Source organism: Melozone crissalis, unplaced genomic scaffold, assembly GCF_028551555.1.
Source record: "Melozone crissalis strain CALT ecotype California unplaced genomic scaffold, PUWL_Pcris_2 ptg000066l_1, whole genome shotgun sequence".
NCBI classification, from domain to species: Eukaryota; Metazoa; Chordata; class Aves; order Passeriformes; family Passerellidae; genus Melozone; species Melozone crissalis.
Genome location: NW_026535844.1, coordinates 6,539,721 through 6,561,215, shown reverse-complemented (window position 1 = coordinate 6,561,215; position 21,495 = coordinate 6,539,721). Strand labels below are relative to the sequence as shown.

At 51.2% G+C, this 21,495-nt stretch overlaps 2 pseudogenes; one reads left to right on the top strand and one right to left on the bottom strand.

Annotated features, from left to right (window-relative positions):
- The window catches only part of LOC128945567 (zinc finger protein 208-like), a 324,996-nt pseudogene that overhangs the window by 258,071 nt on the left and 45,430 nt on the right, over positions 1–21,495 (bottom strand).
- LOC128945474 (zinc finger protein 208-like) overlaps positions 1–21,495 on the top strand; it is a 73,075-nt pseudogene that overhangs the window by 12,280 nt on the left and 39,300 nt on the right.

Here is a 21,495-nt window from a genome sequence, read left to right as displayed (position 1 = left end):
TTCCTGATTGGTGTGCTTTGCAGTGAATGATTGCTACTTGTTCAGGTTTTTGTACTGCCTTTATCAATTGCAGGACTGCATCCTGATGTTTAATGTGCGTACCCCGAGAAGATAACAGTCCTCTTTCTTTCCACAGTGCTCCGTGTACATGCACCACTCCAAAAGCATATTTTGAGTCAGTCCAGATATTTACCTTTTTCCCTTCACTCAATTCTAGTGCCCTGGTTAAAGCAACCAGTTCTGCCCTCTGGGCAGATGTATTTGGTGGTAATGCCTTTGCCTCCACTACTGTATTGACTGTTGTTACCGCATATCCAGCATATCTGGTTCCATTTTCCACAAAGCTGCTCCCATCTGTAAACAGCTCCCACTCCGGCTGCTCTAGTGGGACGTCTTTCAGGTCCTCTCTTGCTGAATAGGTGTACTCTATTACTTCTACGCAGTTGTGTTCTAATGGGCCTTCTTCAGTTGTGGTACCTAGGAACAAAGCTGGATTCAAAAGGTTAGTTGTTTTTAATGTGACATCATCCTGCTCAGTCAGGACTACCTGGAATTTCATCATCCTGCTGGGAGATAGCCAATGGCCCCCCTTTTGTTCTAAGACAGTGGTTACCATGTGTGGTACATAGACATCTATGTGCCTTCCCATAGTAAGTTTCCTGGCTTCTTGTATCAGGATCACAGTAGCTGCGACTGCCCGCAGACATGGGGGCCACCCGGCACTTATGTTGTCGAGTTGTTTGGAAAAGTAGCCCACCGGCCTTTTCCAGCTTCCTAGATGTTGGGTCAGGACTCTTAGTGCTAGGCGCAGCCTTTCATGTACAAACAGCTGAAAATCTTCAGACAGATCAGGTAACCCTAGTGCTGGAGCAGTTGTCAGTGCTTTCTTTAATTTTAGGAAGGCTTCTTTCTGTGGTTTGCCCCAGGTGAATGGCTGCATGTTCTGAGCTTCATACAGGGGGTTTGCAATCAGTCCATAGTCCATGATCCACAAGCGACACCATCCTGCCATCCCGAGGAAGACTCGCAGCTCATGTAAATTCTGGGGCTCTGGAATAGCACAAATAGCTTGGATACGGTTAGTACCTAGTTTTTGTTGCCCTTGTGAAATTTCACATCCCAGGTAAATCACAGTCTGTTGTGCGATTTGTGCCTTTCCTCTGGATACTTTATAGCCTCCCATTCCTAGTGAATTTAAAATCTCAATGGTTACCTTTATACAGGTTGCTCTTGCTTCTATAGCTATTAGTATATCATCAACATACTGCAACAATAAGTATTGGTCTCTTGGTACTTGCCCATTTTCAGTCCAAATCTCCAGTTCCTTTGCCAGTTGGTTTCTGAATAGGGTCGGTGAGTTCTTTTCATGTCCAGGTGAGCTGGGTCTTTCTTCCGTTCCCTGGGTTTTCCCACTCAAAGGCAAACAGTTTCCTACTTTCTTTGTCAAGGGGGATGCAGAAAAAGGCATCTTTTAAATCAATTATGGTAAACCATTTATATATCTCCTTTACGGATGTTAGCAATGTATAAGGATTTGTTACCACTGGATAAATGTCCTTTGTTATTTTATTTATTGCTCTCAAATCCTGCACTAATCTATATTCACCATTTGGCTTCTTTACTGGAAATATTGGTGTATTAAATTCTGATTCACATTCTTCTAAAATTCGGTATTTCAAGAATTTCTCAATAATCTTTACTATTCCTTGCCGTGCTTCTGGTTTTATGGGATATTGTTTGAATTGTACAGCCCTTGCCCCTTCTTTTAACTCTACATGCACTGGTTGTGTCAATTTAGATTTCCCTGGTATATCCGTCTCCCATACAGAGGGAATCACTGCATCTTCTACCTCCCTAGGGATAGAGGGGACAGGTTTTTCTTTGATCATTAATATCTGTCCCGTCTTTGATTCAGGTATTTTCATTATAAGCTCTCCATTTTCAAAGGTTATTACCGCATCAAGTTTTGCTAGCAAATCTCTCCCTAAAAGCGGAATTGGACACTCAGGTACATATAAAAATTTGTGTGTCATGACCTTGTTTCCAAAACACAAATTTAGGGGTTGCAGGAATGGCCGTTTTTCCTCTTTCTCTGTAGCGCCGACTATTGTCGTTTCCTTGTCCCCAATTTGTCCTTCCAAATCATTCAATACAGAAAAACTAGCTCCCGTATCTATTAGAAATCTGACCTCTTTATGCCCTAACTGTATATTTATAACAGGTTCCTTAACTTGTTCTACCGGTTCTACGTCTAGTCAGCTGTTATACTCCCCCAGGACCATCTCCTTGGTAGCCTGCTGGAGCTGATTGCCCTGGTCAAACTGGTTATTCAAACTTGGGCAATTTCACTTCCAATGCCCCTCCTGCTTACAATATGCACACTGATTCAGGCTTAACCCCTGGGTAACTGGTCTCCTACCCTGACCATTCCTGTTACGCCCCCTGAAATTTGGGTTCCCTCTCCCCTGTATTACTGCCAAAAGATTCTGCTGCTGCCTTTTACTAGCTTCTTTTTCCCGATTGTTGTATACCTTCCAAGCGACCTCGAGTAACTTATCCAAATTCCTTAATTCTTCCCCTTCTAATTTTTGCAATTTTCTACGAATGCCGTCCTGTGATTGGCCCAAGAATATGAGAGCAAGCTGAACCTTTGCTTGCTCTGTGTCCATTTGGAGGTCTGTATATTTCCTTGCTACCTCCTTAAGCCTCTCCAAAAATGCAGTGGGAGATTCCTTCTTTTCCTGTCGAACCTCATATAGTTTGGACCAATTTATAGTTTTGGGCACATCATTCTGAACTCCTATTTGGATCCACTCTTGGTATTTCCGTAATCTCCTCATATCACACAATAAATTAGGGTCCCAATTTGGATCCTCAATTGGGAAATTCAGATCTAAGTTCCCTGTTACCAGCCCATTTCTAATATCTTCTCTTGCCCTCTCTTTAGCTGCCTTAAGTACCATTTCTTTTTCAGTAGAATCCATCAGAGTATCTAATATCACCTGTATGTCATCCCAATCAGGATTTTGCGTTTTCATAACCATTTTTACTACACGTGCCACTTTATCAGGATTTTCTCTATAAGTTCCGGCTGACTGTTTCCAAATTACTAAGTCTGCTGGGGAAAAAGGCACTTTTACAAATACTGGCCCTTCCACTCCGACACCTTGTCGCAAGGGGGCAATCACAGTCCGTTTTTGTTTCCTTATGCCACCTCTATGCACAACTGGAGCAAGCTTTGCCCGACCCCGGGTTCTATGGGCTATTGGGGTCACTGATTCATTACCATCGCTATCTTTTTCACTCGCATACCTCTTCCCCCTTTCTATCACAGTTAGGTTTTGCTCATCTTCCGAGGAAGAGGGATCGGGTGATGATGGGAGAGGGGGATAAAGAGGGAAAGGTGTACTAGATGAAACAGGTTCAGGGGTAGGTGGGTGAGGAGCAGGTAGTGGGATAGGGACAGATGAAACAGGTGGGATAGGGTTAGGTTCTGTTGTTCCTATTGGAGCTACTTGTAAATCAATATCTGTATAATTTTCTCTACTCAAGTTTTCTCTTAACGCCAGGTGTTCTAAACAACGTTCCTCACAAACCCCACACTTTGCAGATGTTTTAACCATTAATAATTCACATTCATTCTGCCATTCTGGCTTTCCCCGTAAGTAGAAAAACAGATCAACCTATGGGACTTCATCCCATTTTCCTTCTTGTTTACAAAACGACATTAACTGCGAAATAGTGTTATATTGCAGAGTACCGTATTTTGGCTATTTTTCACCATTCTCCAAGGCATATTCTGGCCACCATGAATTACAATAATCAATCAACTTAGTTTTACGTAATCCTTCCCCAAAGTTACCTTGTTTCCAATGTGCTAATAAGCACCCCAAAGGAGAATTTTGCGGGATAGGGGTGTTACTGCCCAAAATCCCTTTAAGTTTCTCCATTTCAAAAATACCACAAATGCCCAACCTGCAACACTTTCGCGATTGTCTTACGGAACGGCGCCTAGGCTTACACCAACAGGAATTCCATTAGCCCAACCAAGCATAGCTTTCGCTGCGTCTTATTGGCAGGCATCCAAACCAAAGTAAAAAGCACCTTACCTTTCTCCCGGGGATGTTTGTGAGTGGCGGAAGCGGTCGCGGCCGATGGGCTCCCCGAGAATCCCTTGGTGCTGGCTGGAGCGTGATCGAGTCGCGAACTCGCTCAGCAGCACTCACAAGGTTCCAACGGGGTCGCCAAAATGTTAGCGTTCAAAAACACATACTCACGGAGCGATTATATACGGTGCTTTTTATTAAGAGCTCTGGGAATCGGGGTATATTCAACCCAAGTCTGACTCTGACCATACATCCGAAATGATCATGTTTTATACTCTATGGTTACGTTATGTAACCATAGAGTCCTGGGGTGACGTTATGATGCTTGTATCCCCATTCATCTGTTCTGTGCCTTTAAGACTGGCTCTGAAAAGTGGAAGTTTTGTTTGGGTTTCCCTTATCAGGACACAGAGACAAGGCAGTACTTAGGGCTGTTTTCACTTCTAGCTCGCAGCTCGCTGCTTTTGCTTGCTTGCTTTTCTGCTCTTGCTTCTGCTCTCGCTTTTGCTTCTGCTTATTAGCTAGTTTAGCTAAACAGTCCAAATTCCTTCCCGGACTGTTTCTCCTCTCCTGTTCCTGTGACCATCTCGAACCTGCTCCGGACTGGGACCCGGGAACACCGAAGGTTTGGCTGCAGCAGCTGGCCCAGCGCCGGAGGGACTGAGAACAGAGCAACCACCCCCGAAAGAGACTTTCTGATTTTGTCATCTTTCTCAGAGTGGTGTCAGCTGGTACTGTTCATTTTGTGTGCGGGGGGTGCTGTGCCAGTCAAATAAACAGGTTCTTTCCACCTCTCTCCGAGGAATTTTTTCCCGAACCGGTTGGGGGGAGGGGCCGTGTGGGTTTTGTTTTCTGGAGGGGCCCTCCTTTGCAGATTCTCTAACAAATTTGCCCTAAACCAGGACAAAATATTGGCGCCCAAACGTGGGGCTCGAGAGAGAGTGGAAAAACCCTGTTTTGACTGCATTTTGGGTTGCTATTACTCTGTGTTCGTTTAAATCAGCTAATAGCCATGGTTTTTGAATTGATAATGTCTATTGGGGTGAAGTTTTGCATGCATTTCTGGTCCCTAGGGTTTTTTGAGATTTTAATACCTCTCTGGTCCCTAGGTTTATTTTCTTATCCAGAAATAGCTTTAGTATTGCCCCTAATACGTAGTTTTTACATCAGAGGGGCAGTGACCAGAGTAGCTATCCTGCTGGGCTTGGTGGCAATAATGTGCAAGAAGTTTATAAACATGCTAGTGTCTGCTCCAGGTATGAATGGTTCATGGCTATGGTTATGCATCCAGTTTGTTGCAGGAGGAGCAGGAGGGAATGAGGTTTTTCAGCCTCTGCTTTCCTCCTTCTCCTATGAATCAGTTGCATCACTAGTGAAGGATGTTCAGTTTCCCCTCAATGTTAAAGAGACCATCTTCCTGGTATCCAATCTGATAACCTTCCTCTATACAGCCTGCTGCTTCTCTAGAATGAGGGCTGAGATTTCTAGGCGGGCTGATGAGACCCCTGACTCAGGAGTAGACCCCGGTGTGGAAAATCCTAAGTGGTGTGGGAAATGGGAGGATATGGGCCAAATCCTGAAGGAATTCTCTGACCCTATAGTCTGGGATTTTCCCCATGAACAAATTCAGAATCCAGCTGAGGTGGGGAAATATCTGAAAGAGAAGTACCAGGATGAGCCTAAGGAGAGGAAGGTCATTGCAGTGAGCTGGGCCCTGGCATATGCTTATCGCACACTGCTAGATACTGTCGGGCAGCAGAGAGAGGCAGGGGGGCAGGGAGATAAATCAGCAACTGTCCCGGTGACTCAGGCTGCAGCTAACACTCCAGGCTCGAAGCCAGCATCTAAACCCATGGCTGTTGCTACCAGCACTAGAAGTGGGAAATGCACGGACAAGACCAATCGACCAGGGGATGATGATGATGATGATGATGAAGGAGAAGGAACCTCAATGCCTCCTGACATAAAATCAGGAGTCAAAGCAGCAGGTGCAAGATCAGATGAGTCCTTTTCCCTGAAGGACCTTCGTGGCCTACGGAAGGATTACACTCGAAGGTCTGATGAATCCATAATTAGTTGGCTTGTCCGTCTCTGGGATGCTGCAGGCGAGGCTACAATTCTGGATGGCACTGAAGCCAGGCATTTGGGATCCCTGTCACAGGATCCTGTCATTGACCAAGGAATGATGAGGGGGGCTAACCCTCACAGCCTCTGGGAACGGGTCCTAAGAAGCGTAGCAGAAAGATACCTGTGTGCAGAAGATCTCTATATGCAGCAAACTCAGTGGAAGACAATAGAGCAAGGGATCCAACGCTTGAGAGAAATGGCTGTGGCAGAAATTATCTTCTCAGATGATGTAACAACCAGGAACCCAGACTTAGTACCATGCACGTCTGTGATGTGGCGAAAACTCGTACGACTTGGGCCACATGAATATGCTTCTGCCTTAGCCATCATGAAGAGGGATGAGAGGGATGAGACGGTGCTTGACATGGCAAGGAAGCTCCGAGCATATGCAGATGCTGTACATGGCCCGACACATGCCAGAATCGCAGCGGTAGAAACACGTCTGCAGAACTTAGAGGATAAGATAGAGGAGAACCATAAGAAGCTTAGAGAGGAGATTAAAGAAGACCTTCTCCAAATTTCAGCAGTACAGATCCGAGGTTCTGGTCTCCAAGGCAGACGTTTCCCAGATGGCGAGAGAAGGTACACCCCACGAGCTGAGCTGTGGTTCTACCTGTGTGATTGTGGGGAGGACATGAGAAGGTGGCATAGGAAACCTACTGCTGTTCTGGCACGACGGGTTCGTGAACTGAAGGAAGCCACCAGGAGGAAAGCAGCTCCAGTTGCCCGTAGCCGACCGGCCAGGTATGATGATGATGACATGTCTGATCCTCTCGAAGGAACATCCAAAACATACGCCCAGGGAAAGAAGGATAACCAGGCTTAGAGGGGCCCTGCCTCTAGCCAGGTAGAGGCCAGGGAAAATCGTGTTTTCTGGTCTGTGTGGATTCGTTGGCCTGGCACTTCGGAGCCACAAGAGTACAAAGCTTTGGTCGATACTGGTGCGCAATGCACATTAATCCCATCAAGACATGTGGGGACAGAGTCTGTTTCTATTGCTGGTGTGACAGGAGGATCCCAGGATTTCACTTTGGTGGAAGCTGATGTGAGCCTAACGGGAAATGAGTGGAAGAAGCATCCTATTGTGACTGGCCCAGAGGCCCCATGTATTTTGGGCATAGACTACCTTCGGAGTGGGTACTTCAAAGACCCAAAAGGACTCAGATGGGCATTTGGAATAGCTGCTGTAGAGACAGAGGGCATCCAGCAATTGAACACCTTGCCTGGGTTGTCTGAGGATCCATCTGCAGTGGGATGCCTGACGGGAGAAGAGCAACAAGTGCCAATTGCCACTTCCATAGTGCATCGACGGCAGTATAGGACCACTCGAGATGCCGTGATCCCCATCCATAAGATGATCCGAGAGCTGGAGAGCCAAGGGGTGGTCAGCAAGACCCACTCACCCTTCAACAGCCCCATTTGGCCTGAGCGAAAATCTGAAGGAGAATGGAGATTGACTGTGGACTACCGTGCATTGAATGAAGTGACTCCACCACTGAGTGCTGCCGTGCCAGACATATTAGAGCTCCAGTATGAGCTAGAGTCCAAGGCAGCAAAGTGGTATGCCACTATAGACATTGCCAATGCATTTTTCTCCATTCCTCTGGCAGCAGAATGCAGGCCTCAGTTTGCCTTCACATGGAGGGGAGTGCAGTACACCTGGAACCGACTGCCCCAGGGGTGGAAGCACAGCCCCACCATCTGCCATGGACTGATCCAGACTGCACTAGAAAGGGGAGAGGCTCCGGAACATCTGCAGTATATTGATGACATCATTGTGTGGGGGAACACAGCTGCGGAAGTGTTCGAGAAAGGGAAGGAAATCATCCAGATCCTCCTGGGAGCTGGTTTCGCCATTAAAAAGAGTAAAGTGAAGGGACCAGCTCGTGAGATTCAATTCCTGGGAGTGAAGTGGCAAGATGGACGGCGTCAGATTCCTACAGATGTCATCAACAAGATCACAGCAATGTCTCCACCCACCAATAAGAAAGAGACACAAGCTTTCTTGGGTGCAATAGGTTTTTGGAGGATGCATATTCCTGAGTACAGTCAGATCGTGAGCCCTCTTTACCTGGTCACCCGCAAGAAGAACAAGTTCCAGTGGGGCCCTGAGCAGCAACAAGCCTTTGCCCAGATCAAGCAGGAGATTGCCCATGCAGTAGCCCTTGGCCCGGTCAGGACAGGACCAGAGGTAAAGAACATGCTCTACTCTGCAGCCGGGAACCATGGCTTGTCCTGGAGCCTTTGGCAGAAGGTGCCTGAGGAGACTCGGGGTCGACCACTGGGATTTTGGAGTCGAAGCTACAGAGGGTCTGAAGCCAACTATACTCCAACAGAGAAAGAAATCCTGGCTGCCTATGAAGGAGTCCAGGCTGCCTCGGAGGTAATAGGCACTGAAGCACAACTCCTCCTGGCACCCCGACTACCGGTGCTGGGGTGGATGTTCAAAGGCAAGGTTCCTTCCACTCACCATGCCACCAGTGCTACATGGAGCAAGTGGATTGCTCTCATCACTCAGCGCGCCCATATAGGTAAACTGAATCGCCCTGGGATTTTGGAGGTCATTACAAATTGGCCCGAAGGTGAGAATTTTGGTGTCACAGATGAAGAGGAACAAGAACCAGTGACACGTGCTGAAGAGGCCCCTCCCTATAACCAACTGCCACCAGAGGAAACACGCTACGCTCTTTTCACTGACGGTTCCTGTCGCATCGTAGGGATGAACCGGAAGTGGAAAGCAGCCGTATGGAGCCCCACACGACAGGTTGCACAAGCTACCGAAGGAGAAGGTGGATCAAGCCAACTTGCAGAACTCAAAGCTGTTCAACTGGCCCTGGACATTGCTGAGAGAGAGAAGTGGCCAAAGCTCTACCTCTACACTGATTCATGGATGGTAGCCAATGCTCTGTGGGGATGGCTGGAGAGGTGGAAAAAGGCTAACTGGCAACGTAGAGGGAAACCAATTTGGGCTGCTGATGAGTGGAAAGACATTGCTACCAGGGTAGGGAGGCTACCTGTGAAAGTCCGCCATGTAGATGCCCATGTACCCAAGAGTAGGGCCAATGAGGAGCACCAGAACAATGAGCAGGTAGACCAAGCTGCAAAGATAGGGGTGTCCAAAATAGACCTAGATTGGGAACATAAGGGAGAGTTATTCCTAGCTAGATGGGCCCATGATGCCTCAGGCCACCAGGGCAGAGATGCCACCTATAAATGGGCACGAGACCGAGGGGTGGATCTAACCATGGACAGTATTTCTCAGGTTATCCATGACTGTGAGACGTGTGCTGCCATCAAGCAGGCCAAGCGAGTGAAACCCCTCTGGTACGGTGAGCGGTGGTCCAAGTACAAGTATGGGGAGGCCTGGCAGATTGACTACATCACACTGCCCCAGACACGCCAGGGCAAGCGCTACGTGCTGACCATGGTGGAAGCCACCACTGGATGGTTGGAAACCTACCCTGTGTCTCATGCCACAGCCCGGAACACCATCCTGGGCCTTGAAAAGCAAGTCCTGTGGAGACATGGCACCCCTGAGAGGATCGAGTCAGACAACGGGACTCATTTCAAGAACAGCCTTATCAACACCTGGGCTAGGGAACATGGCATTGAGTGGGTGTACCATATCCCCTACCATGCACCAGCTGCAGGGAAAGTGGAGAGGTACAATGGACTACTAAAAACCCAGTTGAAAGCTTTGGGTGGGGGATCTTTCAAGAATTGGGAGCAGCATTTAGCAAAGGCCACCTGGTTAGTCAACACCCGAGGTTCCACCAACCGAGCAGGTCCTGCCCAGTCTGAGTCCCTGAATGTAATAGAAGGAGACAAAGTCCCAGTGGTACATATCAGAGGTTTGTTAGGGAAGACTGTATGGATCAACTCTGCCTCGAGTAGAGACAAACCCATTCGTGGGGTTGTCTTTGCTCAGGGACCAGGTTGCACGTGGTGGATAATGCAAAGAGATGGAACAACACGATGTGTACCTCAGGGAGATCTGATTGTGGGATAGAATGATATGCAATATCACTGTTCATTGGATGTTACTGCCATTGTCTGTACATTAAACCATACAGACATGAGATAGAAGGAAATGTGTAAGAGTTGAAGGTCTGGGCAAGTGGAAGATGGAGAAGGAAATGTGAAAGTGTCGAAGGTCTGAGCAAGTGATAGATGGAGCTTTAAGTTACTAAAGTGAAAAGGGGGGATCCTGCAGCTCTGTAATATAGGGCCTGGATTCAGTGGTCCAGCGTGGGGATATGATGAAGGCATGATGGGTATTGCTTGTAATTTTGGGGAAACAGATGGAAACTTTGTGTGAATAATGCATGATGTGTTGTAATATGTTGATGATATGGGGATAAGGGGTGGAATGTCCTGGGGTGACGTTATGATGCTTGTATCCCCATTCATCTGTTCTGTGCCTTTAAGACTGGCTCTGAAAAGTGGAAGTTTTGTTTGGGTTTCCCTTATCAGGACACAGAGACAAGGCAGTACTTAGGGCTGTTTTCACTTCTAGCTCGCAGCTCGCTGCTTTTGCTTGCTTGCTTTTCTGCTCTTGCTTCTGCTCTCGCTTTTGCTTCTGCTTATTAGCTAGTTTAGCTAAACAGTCCAAATTCCTTCCCGGACTGTTTCTCCTCTCCTGTTCCTGTGACCATCTCGAACCTGCTCCGGACTGGGACCCGGGAACACCGAAGGTTTGGCTGCAGCAGCTGGCCCAGCGCCGGAGGGACTGAGAACAGAGCAACCACCCCCGAAAGAGACTTTCTGATTTTGTCATCTTTCTCAGAGTGGTGTCAGCTGGTACTGTTCATTTTGTGTGCAGGGGGTGCTGTGCCAGTCAAATAAACAGGTTCTTTCCACCTCTCTCCGAGGAATTTTTTCCCGAACCGGTTGGGGGGAGGGGCCGTGTGGGTTTTGTTTTCTGGAGGGGCCCTCCTTTGCAGATTCTCTAACAAATTTGCCCTAAACCAGGACAATAACTTTCATGTTAATTATTAAACTTATATTGTTCTATTGTATACATAAATTAGGCCCTCTCTGAATTTCCAACATAGTTTCTCACTATTCTTCTTATGGTTATATAATAATTACATTTAATTACTAAACAATCATCACATCTAACAATTATATAATTTATCATACTGCTTACGCAGGTCCAGTTGATCTGGGAAAGCACAAAGCCTAACATTTTAGATTCTATCTTTAACTTTTTCCAGGGTTCCACTATCAAGAAGGCTTTCCTGTTTCATCTTCCCCAACACTTTGGTATTTTTTTATCCCTCATCCCAGCTGTGTGCTCCAATCCCAGATGCTCTTGAACATATCTTCAATCTGGCAGAATTTTGCTCAACCCTGAATGCTCTTGGAATGTTAGTCCCTCAACCCAGCAGGTTTTAATTCTGGATGCTCTTGGGCACTCTTATCCCTCAATCCAGCAGGTTTTTAGGGACCCCTTTTGTCCCGTGTCCCAGTGGACTGGGCTCGGAAACTCCTCTGCTCCCTTCCTCCGAGGGGTCCAGCCCCTCTCTGAGACCCAGTCCCAGTTACCCTGGGGGATTCTCTCACTCCTGTTAACATTCACTTCATCTCTTTCCCGGCCGCTTACCGCGGAAAGTCAGAAACGCAGCGTGGGAGACTCCAGCACTCACTTGGCAGGTCTGGGACAACCAGCCCTCTTCTCATTCACACACATTCATCCCCCTGTACCTGCTCTCCTGAGAAATACTTGCCAATCCCTTTTCCTTCCCAGGTTCTCCCTGCATATTACTACTCTTAGGGGGCCAATTACAGCGGTTGTAGGGAGCCTTTTCCCTTCTCTTTGTTTTATTTTCTCCTTTTGTCCACCATAACCTGCGTCTGTCGGTCACCCCAGGGGAAACAGAGCGAGGCTGCCAACGGGGCAGGGCGTGCCTTCCCCACTCTGACTCTCCTAAAGCACCGGCAGCGAGGTGTTAGTAACCATCCTCTGCTACCAAATTGTGAAAAAGTCTGCCCTGGCATGGCAATATGATCCCAGAATAATGTCAATACAAACCCAGTACAGTCCCATCATGATCCCAGTACGATCCCAGTATGATGTCAGTACAAACCCAGTACAATCCCAGTATGATATCAGTACAATCCCAGTACAGTCCCAGTATGATCCCAGTATGATATCTGTACAAGCCCAGTACAGTCCCAGTCACTCCCAGTACAATCCCAGTATGATATCTGTACAAGCCCAGTACAGTCCCAGTCACTCCCAGTACGATCCCAGTCCAGCCCAGTCCCTGGCAGTGCTGTCACTGCTGGGATCCCCCAGCCCTGTGTGCGTTCCCCCCTGGCGGATGTGCCGAGAGGAGCCCCAAGGGCTGGCAGTGGCCAGGCAGGGTCCCCAGCAAGGCCCAGTTTGGATGTGCAGCCCCCAGTTTGCCCAGTTTGCCTCTCCTTTGGCCCGGGCCGGGTTCCCCCCGCCCGCAGCGGCTGGAGCAGCCGAGAGCCCCGCGCTGCCCATCCCGACCTGTCCCGGCTCCATCCCCGCTCCTGCCGCGGCTGCGAGGGCTGTGGGAACAGGGCACTGAGGGTGTGGCTGCTGCTGGGGGAGGAGGAGGAGGCAGGGAAGGTCAGGGATGGAGGGGGAGGAGGAGGTGGGGTTAGGGAGGAGGAGCAGGGGGAGGGATGGAAGAGGAGGGATGAAGGCAGAGAGAGAGCAGCGATGGAAGAGGAGAAGGAGGTGGGAATAAGACAGAGGGGGAGGAGGAGTGCAGGGGATGGAAGGGGAGGAGTGGGAGGAAGAGGAAGAGGAGGGACAAAGGCAGATCGAGGCTGAGCTGAGGGAACCACGTGGTCGATCCCTGCCTGAATTCGCAGCCCCCACCTGTGGGATCATCACCCCGCAATCGTGCCAGTGCGCGGGGAGGGGGAGCTTGGCCCGGATATCCCGGGGGGTCTCTGGGTTGGGGTTTTGGGGGATGTTTGGAGAATGAAGAAGTCCAAGGCTGAGCGGAAAAGGCCTCTTGAGGGGACATCAGGGGGTGTCAGTGGCGGCTGCCGGCAGAGGCAGCCTGGAGGAGCAGAGCCCTGTGTCCCCCAGGAGCCCAAAGTGGGGAGCCCAGAGAGGGGGGAGCGGCGCCATTGGCGGGAGCCTCAAGAGCCTGGAGAGGGGCAGGGGGGACTCCTTGGAGCTGCTGCAGCCCAGAGCACAGAATGAGGGGAGAAGGGAGCCCGGGAGCCCAAAAAGCCCCTGGATCCCGAAATGGGGAGAGCAAAGCGAGGGGAGCTTTTGGCATTGCTGGGACTGCCAGCAGCCTGGGCAGGGCAGGCACCGAGCACAAGGGGGACCCCCAATCCAAGCGTGACCCTCAGCCGCTGGGACAGGGGGAACCCCCGAACACTAAGGGGAGGGACCCGGGATGGAGAACCCCTGGGTGGCTTTTTCCGGGCTGAATCGTGGTGTTTGGGAGGTTTTTCTGGAGCCCAGAGTGCCAGTGACTTGTAGAGATGGACTTGGGCAGAGGGAACTTCAAACTCAACGTGCTTATCCCTTGTTTTCCCCAAACCAGGATTTCCCATTGCCAACTCCTGGGAGGCTGCAAGGAAGAGGAAGATGCCCCAGGACAATGAGGCAGGTGAGGAGGAAGTCAGTGTCTCTGGAATGATTAAAATCAGATGGTTTTCGGAAACCTGCAAAAGACAAGCCTCAGAGACAATAGAACTGATTTGAGCTTTGCAGCAGCCAATAGATTGATCAGCAGAAAAATTGTATAAGAAGTAGAAAGTAAGGAGAAATAGAACAATGGTCTGTGCATTAACACTTATCTAGAATAACTCCCTAACCTGCGGAACAGTGTATCTAGCTAGATATTAGGAAGTTTCAAGCTTAATAATGGAGCTCTGTGCATTGTGTTCTAAAGCTTACAAGCAGGTACTGTACTTGAAATAAGCAAGCGTTGTTTTAACCATCAATGTGCTTATAGTGCTTGGATGGAACTACAGTCAATATGCTTTTGCATTGTGTGATTGGCCAAAAACCTTTTAAAGTAAGTTTTAACATGAAGTCCTTTGTCTGCTACCTGGGAAGTGAGCTACTGGCATCTTCCCATTGTCATGACCAAGTAATGAGACAGATGGTTGGACAATCACACAGCTCAGGACGCATTCCCAGCAGTCCAGTCCTGTTTGTGATTTGTGCACAGCCCCGAGCTGGCGATGAGTGCCCCTTTCCCCTCTGTGCTGCTCCATCTCCCAGCCCAGCACGGCCCCGGCTGCAGCTCAGCCCTGGGGGGATCTCCTTGCCCTTGCCTGTGGCACGGAGGCAAATCCCATCCTGTCCTTGTCCTTCCTCCCCCAGAGCAGGAGCTGAGCATGGAGAGCAGGGAGGACAAATGCCCGCGGCAGAACCTGGTGGCAGAGGCTGTTTTGAGCGGCTCCACGGCGCAGGAAGCCAACGGGGAGGAAAAGCCCCGGAGAAGCCGCACGAGGAGGGGCTGCAAACGCAGCCGGCGGGGATCTGAGGGGGAAAGAGCCAGCCTGGGCCGGGAAGGCGGCCAGAGATGGAGCCAGAGCTCGGAGCTGGTGCTCCATGAGCAGCTCCGTGATGGGGAGAAGCCCCACATGTGCGTGGAGTGTGGGAAGAGCTTCAGGTGGAATTGCAACCTGATTGTGCACCAGAGGAGCCACACTGGGGAGAAGCCCTACGAGTGTGGGGAGTGTGGGAAGAGCTTCAGGTTTAGCTCCGACCTAATTGTGCACCAGAGGATCCACACTGGGGAACAGCCCTACGAGTGTGGGGAGTGTGGGAAGAGCTTCAACCTGAGCTCCCACCTGATCAGGCACCAGAGGATCCACACTGGAGAAAGGCCGTACAAGTGCTCCGAGTGTGGGATGTGCTTCAGAGAGAGCTCCAGCCTGATCAGGCACCAGAGGACCCACACTGGGGAGAGGCCCTACGAGTGTTCCAAGTGTGGGAAGAGGTTTCTGACCAGCTCCGATCTCCTCCAGCACTATCGGATTCACAGAGAGGAGAGGCCCTTCCAATGCCCCGACTGTGGGAAGGGATTCAAGCACAACTCCACCCTTCTCAAGCACTGGCGCATCCACACTGGGGAGAAGCCCTACGAGTGTGATAAATGCAGGAAGAGGTTTCAGACCAGCTCCCATCTCCTCCTGCACTCTCGGATTCACAGAGAGGAGAGGCCCTTCCGCTGCCCCGACTGCGGGAAGGGATTCAAGCAGAACTCCGCCCTCATCAGACACCGGCGCATCCACACTGGGGAGAGGCCCTACGAGTGTCCCCAGTGTGGGAAGAGCTTCTCCAACAGCTCTAACTTGACCCGACACCAACGGAGGCACCACTAAGGGAAGCCCTGCGAGTGCCCCGAGTGCGGGCAGAGCTTCGTGCGCTGCTCCAGCTCCATCCCCCACTGGAGGAGGCACTTTGGGCACAACCCTGGTCACTCACATTCCCTGTGATCCATGTTGGGAACAAACCTGGCTGCTTCGCCTTTTGGTTTGGCCTCTGCTTCACCTTCATCCTTTAAGAACACCCAAAACTGGTTTAAATGAAGGAAATTCATCGAATATATCTGACGTTGCATAATTTCTCAGTTGTTTTAGAGGGAATTTAGGATTTGGGGACACGTTCTGTGTGGAGTGCTGCTGTTGCTAAGAGGCAGGAATTTGATCTCACCCTTCTTGTATTGCTAAGAACTCCTCCCCTGACCCCAACCCCAATTCCACCCTTGGCATATCGTATAAAAACTCCATGGCCCTTCCTGTGCCCTGTCTTTGGGGGTTAAGAAATGGATTCCCAAAGGATCAGCCCTATTCCTACTGGATTCCAAAGGATCAGCCTCATTCTCCACTGGATTCCTAGAGGACAAAGCTTTTCCCAGTGGATTCCCAGAGGATAAGCCCTTTCCCCACTGGATTCTTAGAGGATTAGCCTTTTTCTGACCAGATTCCAAAAATTTCAGCTTTTCCCACTGGATTTCCAAAGGATCACCCTTTTTTACACTGTATTCCCAGACTGTCCACCTTTTCCCACTGGATTCCCTGAGGATAAATATTTGCCCACTGGATTCCCAGAGGATCAGCCTTTTTCACTGGATTCCCAGAGGATTCTGACTGTGTCACTGGTTTTTTTGTTTGTACTACTGCATTTGTATTTTTAATTTTTCCTAATAAAGAACTGTTATTTCTACTCCCATATCGTTGCCTGAGAACCCCTTAATTTCAAAATTAATTGATGTAATCATCATCATCATCATCATCATCATCATCATCAAAAGGAGGGGGTTTTCATTTTCCATTTCAGTGCAGGCTCCTGAAATGGGGAGACACCCTGAAGGACGGGCCATGTAAAATAGTTCCTGAAATATGTAGATTAGTTTATGGATATGCATGAGGGTCTATGAATATGCAACAGGCTGATGTAGTTAAACCAGATTAATTAAAGGGGTGTCCCCGAAAATAACTGGGGGGTCTTGGTGGCCATAACAACCTTTGCTTTACGGTCCTTTTCTCCCATTACAACAGCCTGTTGCATATTAATAGGCTTTTCGCATATCCATAAACTACTTCACATATTCCAGGAACAAAATTGGCTTCATCCTGTTTGGGGGTCCCATCCCCCTGCCAGCTCAATTTTGGGGTCCCACACCCCTCTTTTCCCCGCTCTCCCTCCCCTTTCCGATCGTTCCCCCAATCTCCTCCCCCGTGTTTTGTTTTGGGGGCTCCAGGCCCCTCCTGCTCGGTTTTAGGGTCCCGACCCCATTTTGGATTAATTTGGGGTCCCCAGCCCATCCCCAGGGTCACTTTCCCCCCCTCCCCAAATTCTGCTCCTGGCAACTGATAAGTCATCAGCGAGACACGCTCTGATTGGCTGGAAATTACACCCCCTCCCCCCATCTCTGAGTATTTACCGCAGTGAGAGGCCTTGGTCTGTGCCTGGCAAGTGATGAGTCAGAGTCGGGCCAGGCGCTGATTTGCTGAAAATGGCTGAGCAGGGCCAGTGCTCTGAGTTTGTGCCCAGCAAGTGGATCGTCATCAGTGCCACGCGTTGTGATTGGTCGGGATCTGTTTTGGGGTGGGGACCGGAGGAACTGGGGTTTCTTGGGGTTTCTTTGGGTTAATTTGGGGTTTATTTGGGGCTATTTATGGACTAATTGGGGTTTCTCTTGGGTTTTACTTGATTTATTTCGGTTTATTTGGTGTTATTTGGAATTATTTGGGTTTATTTGGAAGTATTTTGGTTTGTTTGGGTTTATTTGGGCTTATTTGAAATTATTTGGGGTTCTTGGGAGTTATGTTGGTGTACATGGGGTTTTTTTAGGTGTACTGGAAATCATTTGGGGGACTTTGAGTTTAATTTGGTTAGTTTTGTTTGTTTTTTTGGGGGTTATTTGGATTTTTTGGGGGTTATTTGGGGCATTTTCAGGTATTTGGGGGTTTTTGGGTGTTCTTTGGGGTTTATTTTGAGTGTTTTGGGGTTATTTAGGTTATTTGGGGTCATGTGTGGTCAAAAAACCCGGGAATGTTTCTCCTGTAAAAAACCAGGAATTTTTCCTTAAAAATCTGAGAGTTTTTCCCCAAAAAACCGGGAAAGTCCTTTAAAAAATCCCAGACTTTTCCCAGCCAATAGCAGCGCGCCCCACCCCAAACCATCCAATCACCACGCTTCATCTCCCAAACTAACGAATCATGGCGCACCCCACCCCAAACCAACCAATCACCGCGGGTATTCCCTCAGGAACACAGGCCTTCCCGTGCGCGGATCCAACCAATCACCGCACGCCTCCCCACCGCCCGCCTCTCGCGCGCCGAATTAACCAATCACCGCAGGTCTCCCCTCAGCTACTCCCGCCTCTCTCGAGCTGAACCAACCAATCACCGCGCACCTCCCCTCGGCAAAGCCCGCCTCCCTCACCCCTCTCCTGTCAATCACCGCGCCCTCTATCAAACCAACCAATCACTGGGCGTCTCTCCTCAGCAACTCCCGCTCTCCCCGCGCCTCCTCAACCAATCGGAGCCAAGCCCAAGGCAGCGCCCCCTGACCACCGGCCGGGCATGGAGCGGGCGCCCCCTATTCCCCCCCCCGCCCCCGGGGACCCCATCAGCGACCCCCGGGAGCCGCCCCGGGCTCGGGCGGGTCCTGCGGGAGGCGCTGGAGAGAGCGGGGGAGGCGCTGGGAGAGGACGGGGGGCTCTGGGAGCTGCTGAGGAGGCGCAGGGACAGGTGAGGGGTCCTGGAGGGGTCGTGAGGGGAATTTGGGGAGGGGTCTTGAGGAGGTTTGGGGGGGGATTTGGGGAGGGTCTGGGGGGAACTTGAGGGGGTTTTAGCGGGGTCTGGGGGTGCTGGGGGGCTTTGGGGGGGAATCTGGGGAGGGGTCCTCGGGGGGTGTCACGATCCGTCCTCACGGACAGGTTTCGTGATGGTTCGTGGATTTGATCTCAGGGTGCAAAAAGAACTGACACGGCACAAAGGGGTTTGCAATGATAATCAAAACAAATGCACCTTTATTGAATGACCACAGCAAAATGCGATAGAGGGATTAAGGGAGAGAAAAGATAAAGGAAGAGAGAGGGAATAGGGCTGCCAAATGTAGAGACAAAGTCCTTTGGTCCAGTCCAGTCGAGGACCCGCCTGTTGCGTCGGGGAGATCTCGAAGTCTCTCGCTAACTCAGAGGTTTTTATTATGATAACTCTATCGGAAATTACGAGGGGGGGGATACAGATACAATAAGGAATAGATGTAACAGGTAGTCCATGCTCTCAGCAGTAAACGAGAGCCATTGTCTTCTTGGTCCAGCGGTCACAACCTGCAGGCAAACATCTCGCTTTGGTCAGCTTGCCTCCCCCACACACCTGCCCCGGGCTGGGGGTTTCAGTCCCAGTCCTTGGAAGGAGCAGAGGGGCCTTTTCACATGGGGGTTCCATGTCTCAGTCCTTGATGGAGAGGCTCCTTCCATCTCAGTCTGTCTGTCCTGGTGGTTGTAAAACAGGTGAGGGTCTTCTGTGGGGGGACCACCTGAAACTCAGGAGAAGTCCAGCCAGGCCGAGAGGTGGGGCAGCTCCCAAGGCTGTTGTTGCAAAAAGGGCACGGTGCCCCGTTCTTCTCCTTGGGCTCAGTGTAGCACACAGCAAACAACACCTGTGAGAACAATGGCTTAGCAACGCTCTCAGATCTAGGGCGTTGTTGGCATGTGACTTTCTCCTTTGGAGCCAGAGATTTAAGACAGGGGCGGTCTTTTCTTAGTGGTCCCCAAATGACGATCCTGAGGCAGACGAGGGAAAATTCGGGACCGACTCTTACACCAATATAAAATTATTTTTTAAATTATATAAATTTAAGTTGTATGGTGTTTTCATTTATTAAAATAACATTTTATTAAAATTAAAAAGTATTAGTTATTTTAAATTCATTAGATATTCTTAACAAGGGTTGAGCTCTCCCTCCCTGCTCAGTGCAGGATGTGGGGAGGGGGCGATGCTGACGGGGCCGGGGGGGCTGCAGCTCTGGGGGCATGGAAAAACGGCGAGGTTCTGGTGCTGCTGCTCTTCTTCCTCCTCTTCTTCTTCTTTCCAGTTCCTCCTTCCCCCGCCTCCTCCTCATTTCTTATCCTGCCTCCTTCTCCTCCTCTCTCTGGCCTTTCTCCTGATCCTTCCTCTTCCTCTTCCTCCTCCTCCTCCTCCTCCTCTTCCCGCTCCCCCTGGGCCCAGCCCCCACCCTTTGTCCCCCTCCCTCTTTCCAGATCCCTCCCCATCGCCCCCCCCCAAACCCCTCCCCCTCACCCCCGATAAACGGCCCCAGGCCCAACTGGGAAGCTTTATTGGGAGCACTGGGAGCAGGCACTGGGCGGGGGCAGAGCGCCAACGGGGCTGGGGGGACACGGGAACCCCCAAAATCAGCGGAGCGGGGACGGAGCGGGGGGTCCCGGCCGGGCCTGAGCCCACGGGGAGGGGCTGCGGCCGCCGCCGGCTCAGGAGCTCTGTGGGCACAGAAAAGGGGGTGACACCGGGCTGGGGGCCCGGCGGGAGCGCACACGCTCCGCCACGGCGGGGACGCCACCCCCGGCACCCGCCCTGACCTTCTTGCGCAGGGAGAAGCCGAGCCCCAGCGCCAGGAAGACGAAGCCCAAGACGAAACCCCCTATGCCCGTCAGCATCTTGCTGCGGGCGGCGTCCGGCGGCATCTCTGGGGGGTCCGCAGGGCTCAGCACCCCCAAAACCTCTCACCGACACCCCGAGCCCCTCCCAGCGCCCTCCCTGTGGCCCCCGGCCCAGCCAGGACCCCCTGAAACCTCCCCCCAGTCCCTTCCCAGCGCCTCCAGGACGCACCAAGACCCCTCCCAGTCTCTTCCCCGCACAACCAACCTCAAGCCAACCCCTGCTTTGCCATTCGCGATCTCCTTCCAGCCCATCCAGGCTCACTCAAACTCCCTCCATTTACACCCAGCACCCCCAAACTCCCTCCCAGTGCCCACCAGGACCCGCCCAAGCCCATCCCACCCTCCCCAGCATCCCCCAAACCCCTTCCCAGCCCTTGCCCTGCCCCCAGCGCCTCTCCCACTTCCAGCCCGGCTCTCTCCAGCTCCCTCCCAGTGCCTCCCAGCACAGCCCAGTGGCTCTGCCAGCGCCCCCAGGGGCTCCCCCGTACCCCAGTGCCGCCTCAGGGGCTGCTCCAGGCTGACGTGCTCCACCTGGCAGCTGTAGCTGAGCCCGCGCCGGGGCGGCGTTTCCAGCAGCACCAGCAGCTGGTAGGTCCAGTCCCCGTTGGGGAGCACGTCGGTGGCCACCACGTGCTCCGAGAGCTCCTGCTGGCCCTGGAACCACCTCACCTGGATGGCAGCAGGGTAGAAATCCATCACGGAGCAGAGCAGGTGGCCGGGGCCGGGCTGGGAGCTCGAGGAGGGCACCAGCGAGATGGATACGCTGGGGGGCACTGGGAGAGACAGAGAAAGAGAGAGCGGGGACACACTGGGATCAGCTGGGGGGCACTGGGAGAGAGAAGGCAAGGCTGGGATGGGCTGGAGAGGGACGGGGAATAGAGTGGGAGGGACCCGGAATGGATTGGGAGGGACTGGGGGCAACTGAGAATAGACTGGGAATTGACTTGGGGAACATGGATTCTCATCCATGCTCTGGGAAGGACTGGGAGGGGCTGTGGTGGCACTGGGAGGAACTGGGAATGAAGGGCGCGGCACTGGGCGGCCGCGTCCAGCGCGGGGCACTCGGCGCTGGGGATCTACCAAGGAACAGATGAGTCATCAGCGGTGCGCGATCT